General features: G+C 36.9%; 1 protein-coding gene across 5 annotated transcripts in view; it reads right to left on the bottom strand.

Moving 5' to 3' along the window:
* The window catches only part of LOC139710922 (diacylglycerol kinase zeta-like), a 319565-nt gene that overhangs the window by 285399 nt on the left and 19608 nt on the right, over positions 1–14558 (bottom strand). The gene's annotated exons all lie outside the window — the stretch shown is intronic.

Here is a 14558-nt window from a genome sequence, read left to right as displayed (position 1 = left end):
AGTTTGTTAGAAACCCACAAGTTTGTTTTAAATAGTATATAAACCCACAGACTACAGTTTTAACCCTTTGAATTTCAAAATACATGTAGTTAGGGGCTTGTAACTTTTTCCAGAAAAGCCAGGACTAAACAGATTAGAAAGATTTCAATCATTTCAATATTGTTCTTCATGAACATAACTTCTCCAGTCACCCACCCATGTAAACTACATGTACCCCATGGCAACAGGCTATTTATACATGTAAGTAGAGGTCTATATGTCATTTATAAACAATCCTATCCCAACCATTACTGTCCATTTACTGCACAGAGAACTACATCTGCAAACATGTCATAGAGTCTCACACATGTTTGCGAAGAGATGTTTCGTAACACAAGTTACATTTTGTTTAATCAAAAATAGTCAAGTGGTCACTGCCAGCATAATAAAGTATGGAAAATAGGGTAAAGTATCAAGATTGTGTTGCACCTAGCATGCATCAAATCTGACATACAGATTGACATGAAAACCTGTCTGAATGAAGTAATCAAATGTCAAAATTCCAAAACAGTACCCTGTGATCCAAGTCACACCACAGAAATGATAATCTGCAAGATGTTAGCTATTTTCAAATCCAATCACAAATTTATTGATTAATTACTTTCCTCCAAATAAGTATTGGAAATGAAAGCCAAAGAACTTGTTAAGAAATGGAAAGCTGAAAAAGTCAAGATTTTAGTATGGCAAAAACAAATGCCATGTGAGTAACAATGGAATGGATTTGTCAATGGGTTATAAATGGACATGTAAAAGATTGTGTTTCGAAACTACAATGTATTACACTCAGATGATAGTGAGTCAAAAGTGTAAAAATCCAAAAAGTATATTCCACCATTTGCTCTTGATCATGCATAAAAGATACAACCTTAAATTCAAAAGTAATATATTTCTTAGTTAAGTGTATGCTTCCCTGTTGAATAACCATCTATTAAAGTCCTGGAATCTTCAGGACAGGAATAGTGTTCAGTTCTTAAAAAAAAGTGTATTTAACACTAAATAATCAAGTAATTGTTTGGTCTTCATTAACAAAGTCTAACCAGTCAAAAGAGTTTAATACAAATATGGTCACAACACTTCAACTTCTCTCAAGAGTAAAAATGATTTTTCCAACTTAAGAACATTGATGTATCCACAACTACTTGCTTTGTTGCACTACTGTTGCATGATGTGGGCATGCACGCAAGCTGGAAGTCACTTTCATTACTCACAATATCTAGCCTGTTCCATTGTTTCAAAAGGAAACCTACAAAATAAATGCTTTTCATACATTTAAACAACTATCTACACCTTGCTTGGGGAATCATTAAGTCTCATTCAGTCCAAACAGTTATTTGATAGACTTAGAATTACAAAATTGTAATCAAAACATTCCATTTACATGCTGTTAACATAAAATGAAGCCTCCGAAACATCTGGAAAATTAATTTGGTATGCCGTATGTTTTTATGAAAATCATGTATGTTATGTAGAAAATGATGGGTAAATTGTGTCTTTTTTGGTTGATATACACTGTTTAAACATATTTGTGGGGCAACATCCTCATCTGCCAATATTTTATTGCTGAATGAAAAGGTGAATTTTGTGTGACACGTCTGCACTGTTAAAGAAAAATAGGTAAATCGTATAGTAAATCTATATTGGTGAGTAAACAAAGCCGCCAGAAAACTGAATGTGATTAAATATCTTTAGATACAGCTGTATGTCATAAACAATCATTGGGTGGGTGGACAATAAATCTAATTTGATTTTGTCCAGAGAAAATCACAAAAATGCATTGTTAACATCCTTTTGAAGCCTCCGAAACCACTTTTTCTCTATCAAGTGTATTAGCTCAAAAAATTATTGCAGTATCATAATGGTTTTATTATTTTTGTTGTCTGTCCATGTCTGTTGATGATTTCATGGCATAATTTGGGGCAGACACTCAAAGAATTTATCAGAAATGTCAAATTAGATGTTTTTGCTGTTTCGGAGGCTTCAATGCGTCTCGGAGGCTTCACGTGTTAACGGAAAATTTGTATTGTCTCCTATTTTCAGAGAGTTTGGCGGATCTTAACTATTTTTGGTCTTTTAGGTTAGGGCCCCATATCGTATATTTTGACATATAGATTAGGTCGCTTTTCTTATCTATATTCATATTATTTGACTAAACACTTTGTTTCGGAGGCTTCAAAACTGCTAACGGAAATTTCACTTGATGGAATGAAATTATTACAAAATTTCAAATAGCCCTAGAATCAAGTAAACTTTGATGTAAGTCTAAAGTTTAGCTGTACCTTACTATTTTCAGCATAAAAGAAAGTAACCAAAACACATCCACTGATCATTACTGTCCATCAAAGTTTGTAAACAATTGTTAACGGAAAATGAAGCCTCCGAAACCTCAGATTTGAAGTCATAGTATTCTAAAACAAAGAGCCAGATTCAAACCAAACTAATTTGGTCATTTCAATTGACCATACAACTATGCTTTTAACATAACAAATTAGATCTCTGCAGTTGCTGTAGAAAATTATTAACATTTCAAAAATGTTATATAAATTTCAATGCAACAAAATAGTCATTTTTAGGGTACATATGTGACTGTCAAAACAAAACGCATCAATACCTGGACCTGATTATGCTACCCAAGGTGGCTACTCATAAGGTGACTCACATGGGAAAAAATCTTTGAGATCTGTAAATCTATGTGTTCAGGGTGGGCCAAAAGGCTAAAAATTGAAAGTTACACCCTTTACCGTGAAACTGACCGTATGTATATGTACATGTATAAAGCATTGAGTCTCCCATATCAGGCCAAATCCCTTATCCGGATGAGCCCCGGTCCCGACTTGTCCGGATACGAGAGGTTCAACTGTAGTAGATCGATCAATACATCACGTCTATTGACACATAGTTAATTAAGTCTTGTTTCCAAGTATTTACTGGAAATGAATATCTTCATGTTAATTCTAGAAAATTTATATTTTTAGTCAAAATATTCATACAAAAAAGGAGCAATACATACACACACATGCATGTGTTATGATCCAGCAACAAGCAAAAATGAGCCCACACACTTCCATGTTTGACGCTACACTGATATTTAATTCTGTATGCTTCTCAGCTCCTAATTTTTTCTCAGACTGATGGTGATCAGCTCCTTTAATCCTCTCAGCATCACAAGTACTTCATATCAAAACTACGTCAGCGTTCTTGTGCGGTGTAGCTGACAATGAAAATAAGTCATAGTAAAGTTGATGCAATTTTTTATGATGTACAGCCATAGTAATGCAAATGTATAATAAATGGTGGTATACAAATGGTATAGTTATGTAAAATGGGGCCTAATCTTAATCAAGCTCTGCTTAATTATAGTATGCAATGCAATGTCACTATGTTATTGACAATTTATACATCTTATTTGTACTTTATTTCTATTTTGAACACACTATGCATCAATTTGTCAGTGTACACAGTTGTATCTGGAGACAAAGCACAAAAATAAACTTAGATATCTAAACCAAATACACCAAATAACTGTTTACCTGGCTAGTCCTGTATACAGTGTATGAGTATTTCAGAGTCTGTTAGGAACAGGTTAATGTGCTGACATAAATGGAGAGAAATCATGGTGAAATTTTGCAGAGCCTAATAAATTCAGAATTATAAAAATGGTTTATATTTTAGGAGAGCCAAAACCTGCATGCACTTATGGTATTTAATAGATCATAATGAAAAATAAAGTGAAAATTGATACCACAGTGATACCAAACCTAGGGTATTCCTTTTTCATCACTGAATAGCATATCATCAGCTGAGAGCCAGAAGGGAAGTATCAGCCAACAATATGCTTTGTAAATCTTGGTGCTATACAATGAGTTAATTTCTCTACAAATGTAACAAAATACGATGGGGGGCAGACATGGCAGCATCATGACCACAGTTTTCAAAAACTACCTAATTTTACATGTATCGTGATATTACCTTTCTGTAGTAGCTTTAAGTATATATTGGATTCAAAGCAATAATCTTTTATGCCTCTGTAACTTTCTGTAGTTATCTACTGTATGTATATTTATTGAACTCCAAACATCATATCATAAGCCTCCTTTATGTCATCTCTCATCAAGCTTTGAGCGCCGTGTTTGCGACAAATACCTTCTACACAATCAGTCTGGAATCCAAAGTTGCACAGTAGATGGATGAGAAGGGGATACTAACAAGGGGAAGAAAAGCAATACCTGTACACCGACAAACCACCCCATGTTACTGTGTTGTCATCAGTGTGATTAAAAGGCCTCTGGTCGACGGAAACTGAAATAGCTTCATGTTTATAGACAGCTCTCGTCGGTTTTGATGGCTCGTCCTCTGGTAAATTCTTTCTTGACGTCACCGGACGGCATTCAACATCTGTTCCAATATGAACAAGGTTTTCCAACATGATGTCACACAGCAGTTATTACACACGTGCACCGCGACCTGATGCCGAGCTACACAGTTGGAGGTGTGTTTACTTTGATACTCTTGACGCACTGCGAGCATGATGTACAAAGTTGCATGTTTAATATCGAACTTCCACAATTTTCTCTTCCTTGTTCTCTGAGACAAAAGGAGGACACAATGTTACGTCTCTACATGTATAACATGAATTGCCATTGAAAATTTGAGGGCAAATTTTAATTTTTCAGAGACACTTACTGTATGACAGTACTTCATCATAGAGTTCAAAATTCTGCAGATGAAAGTAAAATTGAGATGAGTCAAAAAAAAAAAAAAATTCCTGCAGAAAACTATGAATATGGGTGTGAGACTACTGGGGGCTCATTATGTTTGGATCAATCCATTACTGGTCTGGTTAGGTGTTTTTAGGACAACACTGCTTTGACTGCATTAAAGGAAAAATCCATCCCGTATCAAAGTTGTATCAAACAACTTCCTCAACTGCATTAAAGGAAAAATCCATCCCGTATTAAAGTTGTATGAAACAACTTCCTTGACTGCATTAAAGGAAAAATCCATCCCCTATTAAAGTTGTATCAAACAGCTTAAGTCAAAGCAAACAAAATAAGAGAAAGTTTCCCTAAAATGACACAGGAAACTATCATAGAATCTTAACAGTATATTCCTGGAACCACTCTGCAATGTATTTGTGCAATTTAGTTGAGGTAAAGGCCTCGCAAGTCTCCTACTCGGTTGCATTCTTATCCCACAGGGGAAATCGACCCTGACATTAATAGTTTTGTGTGAATAGAAGCAGAAAGATGAAAGGAACATGAAAGGGAAAGTTTGTGCAAATTCTAATGAAAATTGAGAAGGTTTTGATTTTTTTTTTCAATTTGTGATCAATCAAACACCAATAAGCAATACTGTGACATCACATGCGAGCTCAACCCCCCCCCCATCCATTTGCTTAATACTTTAAAGTAGGCCCGCATAGAAATCTAAATTATGCATAAACCAGGGTCATATATACCTCATTATAACGAGGAAGTACCATAGATTCCACCTAACCATGTTTCGAATTCACCTAGAAACGCTTACCAATGATAGGCCCTTCTTAATAAAACGAATAACTAGTTTTAATAAAGCCAGAGGACAGCTCGTTTGTACTCTCAGCGGGGAGACGACGTCACCGTGATGAGGCCTCGATCTTATGCGAGAGAGCGAGCGCGAGCTAGCGCTAGCTAGCGTATAGCTAGCTGTATACAAAGCCAAGCTAATACGTGTAGGATGCGAAGCCGACTAGACTTTCTTGTAGAAAATGGCAGAAGGTACCTCTGACTTGGATATCGAGGACCTCATTTTGGAATGTGATCCAGATTCGGAGGATTCGTTTGATGATTCGGACTCTTACGATAACGACCATGGGGAGATAGGCGAGTACGACGAAGATGAAAGTGACGTCGAAGGATCATCAGGCAGTGCAGGTACAGTTGAATGCCAGTCTGTACCGTATCAAAACGAGCCTCTTCCTCGCAATCCCGCCGTGGCTGGCCGGGTAGTGGAGCGGGAGAGAGATGGCGACGAAGGCGCAGGTGAAATCGATCTCCGCAGTAGACTTGACCCAGCTAATGTTCAAAATTGGTAAGTTTTAGCACCATTTGTAGCAGATTTCATATCAAATTGAATAATGTGAAATGTGAGTATGTATCAGCCCAGCCACAGGCCATCAACATGAATTTGGGAAAGTATCAGAGTATAGAGACCTTTCAGTTTCAGTTCAATAGAACTAGAACAAGATTCAAGAAGTTCGATTGTGAGATTTTGAGTTTGGAATGAGAGCAAGGGCCTAACTGTTAGCAATTCAATTAGCATGACTTTGTCTGAGCTAGGGCCTAACTTTTTAGACCATGCCAAAATGGGGAAATTAGCAAAGGTAGTTTTGTTGTTGAATCAAGATATCTGGCCTCAAAATGCATTTTTGATTTGGATTTACCAATTAATACCCCTTGATTTTTTAACGTACGCATACAGGCCTTAATTGCATAGCCAAAAGAAATAGTACAGTATTGTAAGAAATTTGCCATAATCGTGATATAGTCCCCACCTTGGTATGAGCAATATTGCATATTGAGGTTTATTTCGTCAGTGAATCAAAAGTATTTTTTAACTTTGACTTCAAGTTTTGTTAGAACAGTTGAAGTTGAAGAGAGTTGCAGGAATTGCTGATAGTTTGATACCGCGAAAAATTGGTCCCTGGTGTCTTAATTGATGAGATTGCCACCTAGTCTAGAATTCTATGGTAAAAACAACGAAGAACCGCCCCCGCCAACCAGGAGTGGACTCTAGTCTCTGTAAATTAGAGATTACACACTTGCTGACCTCCGTTATTTGATTTCTTTTCTTTGGTTTCTTTTTTTCTGGTCATTGAAATCATATCATATCACAAAGTGCTCAACTTTTTTTGCACAAACTAGACAATTCTTGAATATCTTTGAAAGAATCGGGAAGAAGAATTAGGTGAATCGACACTAGAGAATAAAAATCTTACAGATAATATAGGCCGGTTTCGCCCGTCACCGAGAGTTTTCACTACTCGGCTCATTGCATTGACCAGGTAGATCTACTAGACTCAAACTTACATGTATTCCGCCGGCGCTGGCCCTGGGCGCGGGTACGGTCGCGACCGGTCGGGGCGGCGCTGGGGCTGCGCTGCAGATATATCTAGGCTAAAACTAAAGTATGGGCCATGGCTGTATGGGGAAGGATTTTCGCAACCTTCCAAGAGACCCAAGAGACCCAGAGTTGTATCGACTATTCACGGTCACTCTCCAACAAAATGGCCCAGCTAATAAACATCGTTTACATATTTAAAACGAAGGTTATTATACTTACTATTCAGTAGTAAACAATGCCCAAAGGCAAAGAATTAGATTCCAAGCTTCACTGGCACGAAGAGAAGTAGCCTAACATTCCAACTTGATCATCAGCTCGCCGAATGGCGTCCGAGTCAGAGTGCGTGCAACTTGTAGTAAACAATCGTCGATCGTTCAATGGTTTCGAACTAAAAAATAATGACTTACTGATATCAAAAAGCTTGAATTTCCACGGAAATGTTATATTACTTTGATAATCCCGTAGTTTTAAATCAGAACTTTACAGTGGCAGATTTGATTTTACTAAACTTCCGAGTTTCCTGACGATGAGGCGATCGCGAGCAGAAAAACATAGATCTACAGTCTAGCACTGCATATCACATGCATGCAGCTAGCTACAAGCTCGATACGGTGACGTCACATTCACAGCCTTTTCCAGATCGACTCGCTCCGTGTCTGGTGCCTGCTCCGTGTCTGGTGCCTGCCCCGAGTTGTCCGAGAGAGAGCGATTCTTTATGCGGGCCTACTTTAAGATATGAAATTGTCATTTTTCCATGTAAAAGTTCCAATCATAGTATGCATCCTTCCTACAATAATACTCTATTTAATAACTGCAAGTAAATATATATATATATATATATTATAAGTATTTTCTGTCATCAACGATGAAAAGAAGTGAGATTTCATGTGATTTCATGTAAAGGACATGATGGAAGGTAAGATCCCATGCTACATCATGGAGCTGCCAATCTGTGCTTGATTGATGATAACTTTCACACAAGAAATCATAACTTTATTAGTTTTGATCAGATTTTGCCCAAACTTTCCCTGTCCTGTTCCAATCATTTTCTGCTTTAATTCACACAAAAACAATTTTCAGTATGGACCTCCCCTAAGTACAGTTGAACCTCTCTTATCCGGCCTTCCTTTATCCGGATCTCTCTATTATACGGATGCAATCTCGCCGTGATTTCTTTTTTTTTTATAATTATGGGAGGAAAGGGGGATTCCCAACTCAATCTAACAATGGCAACCTACAGTCGACTTTGCCGAGCCGTGATGATCGAATTTTGAAGCGTAGTTTCGTCGACTCATACTGTTTATTTTCAAGATCTACTTGATCCATTTCTTAATAATTATTTAGGTAAATCATCCCAAGAATTTATAAATGATTTCATTCTTGCAAACACAAACCTCTATTTTGTAGTCTGTTACTGAGTGTAACAATGAAAAGGTTGCAGTATACACATTACTACATGTGGTACTACAATGGGCTACATCAGTACATGTGTATGTATATGTACATGTATAAAGCATTGAGTTTCCCGTATCCGGCCAAATCCCTTATCCGGATGAGCCCCAGTCCCGACTTGTCCGGATACGAGAGGTTCAACTGTACATAAAACTATATTTCCCCTTTTATTTTCCGCATGAATCCACGAAAGAAAAAAAAAATCATACAAATTCTATCAACACTGGCCTTGAATCATAAAAATTTTAATAGCACTGATGACTTTGCACATGCAAGGGTGTTTATTAGCTGAATTACTGACAGAAAAAAAAAACCCTGAGTTTTTGATATATGTTTATGCATATAAACTAATGGGCAAATTGTATTAAGGCAATGACATCACCAACAATTTGCATATATAAATATGCATACGTGTTGTGTGTGTGTGTGCGTGTGTGATTTGTGGTAAATCAATCTTTTATTATACACGTTAAACTTCAAAATTCCAATGACTCCGCCAGTTTTGTCAGATTTCGAGGAATTTTTTATTCATTCTTCTGTTTGTTTGACTGTAGCCTTTTGAATAAAATCCACTTGAGTGTTAAGTAGATTTTCCTTTTCAGTTTGCATGGTTCTGCTTTCTTAGTCAAGCATTTTTTTCCCATTTTGTTTTCTTTTATGCCTCTCAGAGCATAACATAATCGTTGTTATATGAGATGTCATTAGTTTAACATTCTACCCTTACTGCACAATCTATAGTATTACTATTATTACAGTCATTGTTAGCTCTCCATGGCCTAGTTGCATATATATGACTTCCAGAAATTGCATGCAGTCTTTTCTAGAATAGGATATGACATCATTTTGACTTTCCTGGAACACATATCGTTTGTTTAAACCACTTTGAGAAATCATTGATATTAACCTTAAAGGGACTGTACAGTACTGGTTGAGGTGAGGATTCAGCTTGTAGTTTTTTGCGAGATATTTAGAAACCACTCTATGAAATGTTAAAGGGCATACAATTCTAAGGGGAATCAAAAGTTTATTTGATGAAAATCGGTTTTGAAATGACTGAATTAGGTATCAAAAAACAAGGTTAAACAAAGAGATCCTAATAAAAGTCGTGGCATGTCAATTTTATTAGGCTCGCTTTTTTGGATATCTAAGCCATTTCAAGCCAAATTTTCATCAAATAAATGTTGATTCCTTCTTGAAATTACATTCTCTTTCATATTTCATAATGAGAGGTTTCTCATTGTCTCACCAAAAAAAGGTTATAAACCTCACGTCAGGTCTCAACCAAAACTGCATGATCCCTTTAAATGGCATACATACACTACATACATCCCTAATTCTGACCTTTGAACTTCAAACTGAATAATGAGCTGCCCAATGACATGTATTGTTTAGTCAGGGCCATTTCCTACCTCATACAAAACTTCAGGATCAATGTGAACAAACAGTCACAACAACCACAAACAAAGCTCATTTCCTACCATAAATCATGCATCAATGAAAGAGAAGGACTTGGCAAATATACAAACATGCCTAACATTTTATGGCCATTCACAACAGAGAGGTGATACAAAATGGGGTCTGCTCAATGTTTACTGCGCTTGGCAAAAAATAGGGAAAAAAAGACACATGGATGTGATATAGGCCTACACTACATCATGTTTTTGGTTTGGGTTTTTTTTTTTCTCAATGGCAGATATTAAAGACATTAGAATATCCTGAAATTTACCATTCTACTTGTCTTTTTGCTATATATAGCATATTCTTCCATAAGTCATATTGATGACAATAACCCTTATTGAGGAGATGAGGTATAAATAAATCTGTTTCAAATCATTCCAAATTGTTCTTCAGCTAAAATATGACATAACAACGTCACGCTAATATGATAAGAGAGTAGCTGTGAAAGCTGCTAAAATTCTGAAAGTTCTTATAATGAACCTAGTTGTTTTTTTCCCACACTCCAACCATGACTGCCTAAATACACAGCAATGCCATCATAAGGAGGTGAACTGCATGGACTATGCCCGAAGTCAATGCCCTCTGGGCTCTTCTAAGTGACAGTCTGCCATACACATCATGGTGACTAGTGCAGTAACGATGCTCTTTTGACCCTCCTATACATCAACTTGGGATAAGACTTTTACATTCCAGACACGATTCCATAACAAATGAATGATCCATGTGTTACTAGTTATTCTTCTTGCTGTCAGTTCGTCTTGTCATCAATTGGTATCGCACAAACATTTTGTCCTTACTTCTTCCAATTGATGGGTTATGTTTTGACGTACTTGAACAAGGAGGGTACATATTTTCATTTGAAGTGCCTCTATTCTTTTGCTCTCTATCAACACAACCTTCATTATCACATCCATGGCCAGCGGAACCGTGGGGGACGTGGGGGCTCGGACCCCCACACTTTTTGTGCACCATACACAGGAATACATAAGGTGACATCACTTTGGGCCCCCACACTTTTTTTTTTAACCCGGAAGTACGTAAGTGGCACTAAATATTTGAACTGAAGATTTTTTTTTTTTTTTTTTTTTGCTTGTCAGCTGAAGAAACCGGAAATGGAAGGGGAGAGATGAGCTGAGGACCTTTTTTTTTTTTTTTTGTTTTGCTTGTTAGCTCATGACACCCGGAAGTGGGCCCCCACACTTTTGAAAACACTCCGCCGGCCCTGACATTTACTATAGACAATTAAACTAAATAACTTCATCCCCACTAGTTTCAAAGTCATGATACTGATCAAGCATAAAAATCATTTGTTTATCATTATCAGTATTAAAGTGAGAATTATCATAATGTTGCTACAAAACCAGAAGAGAAAGTGCTAAGAGGCATCTTTATAAACCTGGTTACATATTTTGACCAGGTATTTCATAGCACCTCTTGCACTCTTTCTGGAAAATAATCTCAAAATGGCAACATATTCGCATAATAGAAACAAGTTGCCTCACAAATTGACAACACTGGCATTTACATTACCACACACACACACACACACACACACACACAAAATAATAGTTGTTTTGGGGTGTTTTTTTTTTTGCACATTCAAGTTTTTGGTTAAAGTAGGGAACTATACGTCAGTGAAAAAACGGAATTGAAAAACCCTCCTCACAAGAGAAATATCTAACTCTGCAGTCTTATTGTTTGTTGTTGTTGTTGTTTGTCAGTGTAAATGCTCATTTCCAAGCTTGCAGCTTACAAGTTTGGTCACATGACATCAGCCCTCAGCATGTTGAAGCTATGTAACTACCTGACTAACTACCCTCAAAGACAGCAGCAAGTTTATGCACATTATTTACCAAAACCCTAATATTCCAGTTTTTCTTACGCATATTCTCCACGTGCATTTTCTGCTAAAGCACCAAAAAGTTTTTCTGATTTTTTCCGGCAGTATGAATAGTACACAGATAAAGCCTGGTCTTACCCAGTATAGTATTTACAATGTAAATGCACATTGCCTTGTGTTGACACCCATTTGCATGATCTGGCACTATACTTTTGGCATATTTCATACGAAGTACAGACTGCAAGATACTATTATCCTTCCTTGTCAGTAATCCCTCACTCTCAGGGCTAATAAATCCATTAGTGCCCTTCTGCTCAATAAGAAGAAAATAATAATAATCATAAAATGATATTGTCACAGCCCCTATTTGTAATGAGTTTGGTTAATTTCAGGATAAATCTTTAAACCAGTTCTCCATTATTGTTGTTTTTTTCCTTCTTCAAACCTCCGAGGATCATTGTCTATGTTCCATACTTCTGTTTATTTGATTACCTTTTTGACATGCTATTATAGTTTTGTTTCCTGTTGTGCCATGTCATCAAGTCAATTTTTTTTTCTGCAAATAGTCATATTGCTGACCCAGTCTTGTCTCGTGTTAATTAGTTTGCTTGCTGTTGTTTTGTGTGTAACTGTTTGTCCGTCAGTCTCTTGGTGGGTTCCCAAACCTTCTGTGCTGCCTAGTTGCTGTTTTTCATCAATCTTTGCACCAAACCTTTTTACCTATTAAAAGAGGGGCCCACATTCTACAAGCTCTGTCTTTTTAGTGGGTACCTCCCATTTTTTTTCACACAATTGCATATTGAAAATAATTTCACTTCCATTACTTTACCAACCATTGCAATGTATCCTTACTGTAAGTTTTTGATTGTTGCTTTTTTTTGTGTATAAATTTACACGCATCATTTTTGTCACTGAAGAAAGTGAGATTTATGTTTATATATTATTTCACTGTGAAAAAAAAAAACCCAACAAAATGAATTTGAACTAAACTGAACTGCTGAGAAGATCACATGGTGCATTATTTAGACCTCTTGGTATCCTAACCTGACCCTATCACACACACATTGCATATAGGCAGACTGCTGATAATAATCAGGAAGATGAGAAGTTTTTGTCTCACCTCCTTGTAATAATGGTATAGAATTACAAACTGTATGATTTATTGCAGAATGAAACAGGAACATCGTGAATTCTTACTGGGTGGTTCACTGAAAACGCACTTGATCATTTCTATCACTGTTGCCTTCACTCTCAGATGTTTGATGTGAAAGTTTTTTCATCATTCTATACACAGAAAGCATTTTGTACCTTTGTATTTTTATTTCAACTGTAACCAAGACAGTGTCCAAGCAGGGAGTCCACATTTCCCTAAGCTTCTGATTGTAATGCTCAATCAATTCATATATATATTTCATATTCATTGCCAACAAATTCATAAATCAGCAGACTTGAGTACGGGAATAAGCATCAAAACTAAGCTAGACTGCTACTCAAGTGAGCATTCTCCAACATGAATGTATATAATTTGTGCGGTAACACTGCGACCACCGATACTCATCCAAGCATCGTGACTGCCATTCGCAGTGGCGAAATTAATCATTGTTCACACAGTCTGGACCAGGAAGGGAAAGTAAACACTACTGTGGGATCTGAAGTGACAGCTGAGTCCATTTACTTTGCACTCTTTGGCTACCATACTCATAATTTTGGGAGTATTTATAACATTATACCGATTGCGATCGGTCTGAGAGCAAATAGCAAAGTTGAATCGAAATTTGCATTGTGTTAATTGGACTGCACTCTAAAGAAAGAACATACCTTGTCCAAATGTACAAGAGAGGAACATAATTGCAATGCACTCAGGACTGTGTGACGTCAATGCCATTTGCCATGTACCACACTCACCTTCCACAATGTCTGAAATGATTTGCTAATCTGCTGTCACTTCAATTGACCCGTGCAATAGTCGCATTCACACTGATGCGAATTACCGGGATCCAAATCTTGAGGTATGTACATTGCAATCCCTATCTTTAGATTTTTGCAAGTGTGGACACGTAGAAATCTCACTAAACAGCACAAATCAACATCATGATCCAAAGTCTACAAACTCTTGCGATTATTTTGGAATTATTATGATTATTCAAGGATTACCCAATTTGCGCAGCAGCAAGTGTCTGAATACTGGAGCAAACAATTTGAGATTTTTTACCCAAACATCAAAACACACATCACAACAGCTAGCACACGAATACAAGGGCAGGGGTCATCAATTCAGTAGCATGTGCAGTTTGGTTGACAAGTTTATAGCAATCAGCAATGAGCGGGATATTTTTGTCCATCTGAATGGGCACAAAAAAAAAATCTTGGTATCTTTTATCATGATTGGACAACCCACTATTTCTGTCTGTTTGAATGACACCAAAAATGAAAACAACTAGAAATGTCGCTACAGCGACTGGTTATACCCCCACCAAACAACATTTCATAAGCTTTGGTCAAAACAACATTTCATAAGCTTTGGTCAAAAAACTGAGGAAGTAGTTAAATCCACAAGATCTTTCCTTGATCTTCTGCCATTAATATGCCGTTACCATGGCAATGTACTTTCAGGTACTGTCGAAAAATGCGTCTTGCACATCTACAACCAAAGGCACACATCTGTACCAAG

Source organism: Diadema antillarum, unplaced genomic scaffold, assembly GCF_040938485.1.
Source record: "Diadema antillarum isolate AM-2024a unplaced genomic scaffold, OU_Dant_1.0 seq00001588_RagTag, whole genome shotgun sequence".
Lineage (NCBI taxonomy): Eukaryota > Metazoa > Echinodermata > Echinoidea > Diadematoida > Diadematidae > Diadema > Diadema antillarum.
This window is presented reverse-complemented; position numbering and strand designations above follow the sequence as displayed.